At 39.7% G+C, this 4,282-nt stretch overlaps 1 non-coding gene across 1 annotated transcript; it reads right to left on the bottom strand.

Moving 5' to 3' along the window:
- Window positions 1-3,329: 3,329 nt before the first annotated feature.
- Trnav-aac lies at window positions 3,330-3,402 on the bottom strand. The gene has a single exon. It is a non-coding gene; the product is annotated as a tRNA-Val (tRNA).
- Window positions 3,403-4,282: the final 880 nt, after the last annotated feature.

Here is a 4,282-nt window from a genome sequence, read left to right on the forward strand (position 1 = left end):
TATTCGAAAAATATTAACTAGTTTATAAAAACACAGAAAAAACTCTTGATTTTAAATATGTTTCATACATACACTTGTTTTGCCAAAAAAGTCGTTTAAGTCAATTAGCCTTTCACCAGTCAGAATATCTATAGATTTTTTATTTTGAAACCATACCATTCATACCATACTAAGAATCCAATCGTATACTTCCTAACATAAAGACATAGTCAATGAGTTACACATACTTTTCTGCGAAAGTCGGTTAAAAATAATTGAATACACATGTGCGCTTCTCCTAACCGCCGCCCGCCCAGCGTTATTCAAATATCTCTCAGACGGGGAGGAAGCTAATTACACGGCCTAGGGTGTCTACAGTCTATTGAATGACTATTTCCGAGTATAATAAAGGGTGACTTTCTGATTTAGAATGTTTGAGTACAACAAAACTTCTCGGAATATGACTGTAAAGTTAATTAATCAGGTCGGTTTCCTGTACGGATATTCTAATATCTGGATATTTAATTATATACATAGTAAAGTAGTTAGTCGATCGTTCTATTAAGAGACAGTAATTTCGAACGTTATTAAGGTTTGAGAGGGAATAGGTTTGAGTATTTTAGTATTAAAATATTGAAGCTGTTATTATTGAAATGAAATGCAATAATTTATTTGAACCTGTAAAATATTATACTGTTAGAAAACTGTCACGATTCTAATTAAAATAAAAGAAATATCACTGACTACAGAAATACTTTCGGCAAATATCTCACCAACCAACCGACTGGTACGACTGTCAACAACCAACTGGCCCGGTCTGTCAAACACTCAGTGTTTTTATAGCAAAAAGTGTTACAAATACCCTCACTAAAATGTTCTATGCTAACACGGCCTCTCCTGACAATATGATCGTCCTTGATCACGCATTTTTTTCCAAAATATACAGCACCCAAATACAAACTTTGGTTTTGCAACATTAGAGAGACCTCACTATGAGTAGGTCTTCATAATCTACTGGACTAAAATAATTTGGACTCGTTACGTATCTGCTTAATCTGGTGCGCGTCGTATCGCACCGGCGCAGGTTGGTGCGCGTTGTATCGCACCCGAGCAGGCTGGTGCGCGTCGTATCACACCCGCGCAGGCTGGTGCGCGTCGTATCACACCCGCGCAGACTGGTGCGCGTCGTATCACACCCGCGCAGGCTGGAGGGCGCTGTTCTGCAACGCTCAACACGCCTTGGAGCGCGCCTGCGCACGCCCTGAGGCGCGTCTGCGCACGTCCTTCGGCCATCACCTCCATTGACAATCTGCAGGGATCTTCATTCAAAAGAGCACATGAAATTTCATTCGGGCAAAAGCCTATAACTCACGAAAGCAAGCGTGCACACAAGCTTTCATGAGCAATAACCAAACAAGAATATTGAACATCGGGATCGGACTTCATTCGTCCAAAATAATCTCGTCAACTCATGGCATTTGCCAACCGCAATACGCTACTCATGGCATTCGCCAACCGCAATACGCTACTCATGGCATTCGCCAACCGCAATACGCTACTCATGGCATTTGCCAACCGCAATACGCTACTCATGGCATTCGCCAACCGCAATACGCTACTCATGGCATTCGCCAACCGCAATACGCTACTCATGGCATTCGCCAACCGCAATACGCTACTCATGGCATTCGCCAACCGCAATACGCTACTCATGGCATTCGCCAACCGCAATACGTAAAATGTAACCTTCACCATCTATCTACTCAGTGTTATAAAAGCGAACTCGAGTTACATGCAACCCTTCAACCAGTAGATGTAATAACGTGTTTGTCGGACCAAGGTCTGCACGCATAACTACTTTGCGTCTCCCGGACAGAGTCCGTGCACGTTTACAAAGAAACGCCCTGATCAGACCAAGGTCCGTGCACATTAATAATGTGCCACCCGGACAGAGTCCGTGAAAGGCCTCGGGCCCAAACCAGACCAAAGTCTGCACACATTAATAAATGTGTCTCCTGGACAGAATCCAGGCAAGGCCTCGGGCCCAAACCAGACCAAAGTCTGCACACATTATTAATTGTGTCTCCCGGACAGAATCCAGGCAAGGCCTCGGGCCCAAAACTGGAGCGTGTTGATCTGCAGCGCTACGCACCACCCGGAGCGCGCAGTCCTGCAGCCCTCCGCACCTCATGAGGCGCGTTTGCACACACCTTGAGACGCGTCTGTGCAGCGCTCCGTCATCGCGTCGTATCGCGAACATATTTCTGCAGGCAAATAAAAATCAAAACCGCAACATCGTTCGGCCTATTCTGACCTTAATCAGATTCGTTTAAAACTTTCTAAACAGTGATTTTATTTCTATCACAAACAAATCTACCTACAAAGTAGATCGGATTTCATTTCCAGTTACTAGCACATGGTAAAAGTAAATTCCAACATTTTTACAGATCAAGGAAAAATAAGAAACCAGCACCCTCAAATAAGGGTCATGGGTCATACAATACCAGACTTTCCAGGCATCGATAACATACTCTGCGATAGGACAGTTAGCATCAACCGCCATTCGAAACTCGCGTAGTCACTTTATCCAAGACGCCTCCGTAGAATTTCCACACCATGCGCGGCACCGTTTTCCATCGTAGTATTGGTACATAGCGTAGGTATGTAGTGAACACAGTCCAATTCTATGGGCATCGATTACTAATCCCAATTCTGATGTTAGAAAACTGTCAAGATTCTAATTAAAATAAAAGAAATATCACTGACTACAGAAATACTTTCGGCAAATATCTCACCAACCAACCGACTGGTACGACTGTCAACAACCAACTGGTCCAGTCTGTCAAACACTCAGTGTTTTTATAGCAAAAAGTGTTACAAATACCCTCACTAAAATGTTCTATGCTAACAATACATTATTTATATTCATTCAATATTAACTACTGCCACCAGTTCGAAAAGCAGTTCTCACCGGAAAAGAACGGGTAAAACACTCTGGTGTTGCTTTTTTAAAAATCAGTTTCAGGTATGAATTCAGATCATAAAAAAAAATACAATTGGTTTTCTTTTGTTGTTATTTAGAGCAGTACATTTATAAGCTTGCAAAAATTTTATGGTCAAAAGCATAGTGTTACTTAGGTTCGTTTTGATGACCGGCCGCACGTCCAGACTATAGACCTATATATGATTATAGGAAAACTCACAAAGCGTAGCCGAACTTAGTAATCGACTCCAGGGTGTACCCGATTTTCAATCTATAATATTATACTCAGGAACACTGCGCATAGACCTTGCTCTGGATAATATGAAAGGAAAAATGTAAATGAGTTAATATATGCAACAAAAAGAAGTGTTTCCGCCCGGGATCGAACCGGGGGCCTTCTGCGTGTTAGGCAGATGTGATAACCGCTACACCACGGAAACGATGTACGATTTGGACTAAAGAACTGGACTCATTTACAAGCAGAATATCAATTACATTTATGACAACATTGATATTCAAATAAAATCATATTATTTATATATTATACAATGCCTTGAGATATAATGTTACATTATAGGTATCGTATTCAGATTATATTATATTTACTACTTATTTTTTGCGAAAGACTTTCCACCTGCAATTTAATTTACTTCAACATATATTTCTTGTTTTTATTCTTAATAAATGTGATGATTTACGCTTGGCATATTAAAACGTCATTCTGACCTAATTATACCAAATTTATTTGGTGTTTTACGTTTACGTAACGAGAGAGAATAATATCTATAAATTAAACATTAGAAATTATGTCTAACATTTTAGTATTCTTTTTAAATAAATATTTATATCAAAAAGGTATATTATGTTTCTTTTTCTGTTACATTTCTCTGAATTTCCATGAAGACACGTCGCATCGGGTCTTACGAAGATAGTCGGATTACTTCAGTGCTCGGGAAAACAAAAATGTTTAGAACAAGAGATGTTATTCTGCAAATATAATTTTACAATTGAGTTTGTTGCGTAAACAATAAGAGGAAATAGTGCTTTTCATAATTCTTTGAACATGATAATAAGGCGTCGCGCAGACGTTATTAATCCGTTGCCGAGAATCACTTCATTATTATTAAACGTGCAGTTATGTCTTGTAGTATTTTTAATAGTGGTAGTTTCTGATGAGCGAGATTCCGTGAAGTAGGATTCTGTTGATATTTTTCATACATACATACATACATACATAACATCACGCATTTATCCCCGAAGGGGTATGCAGAGGTTTGTATATATATAAAAATATCAAAATGTGTTGATATTTTTCCCCTG

This window comes from Manduca sexta, chromosome 25 (assembly GCF_014839805.1).
Source record: "Manduca sexta isolate Smith_Timp_Sample1 chromosome 25, JHU_Msex_v1.0, whole genome shotgun sequence".
Classification (NCBI taxonomy): domain Eukaryota; kingdom Metazoa; phylum Arthropoda; class Insecta; order Lepidoptera; family Sphingidae; genus Manduca; species Manduca sexta.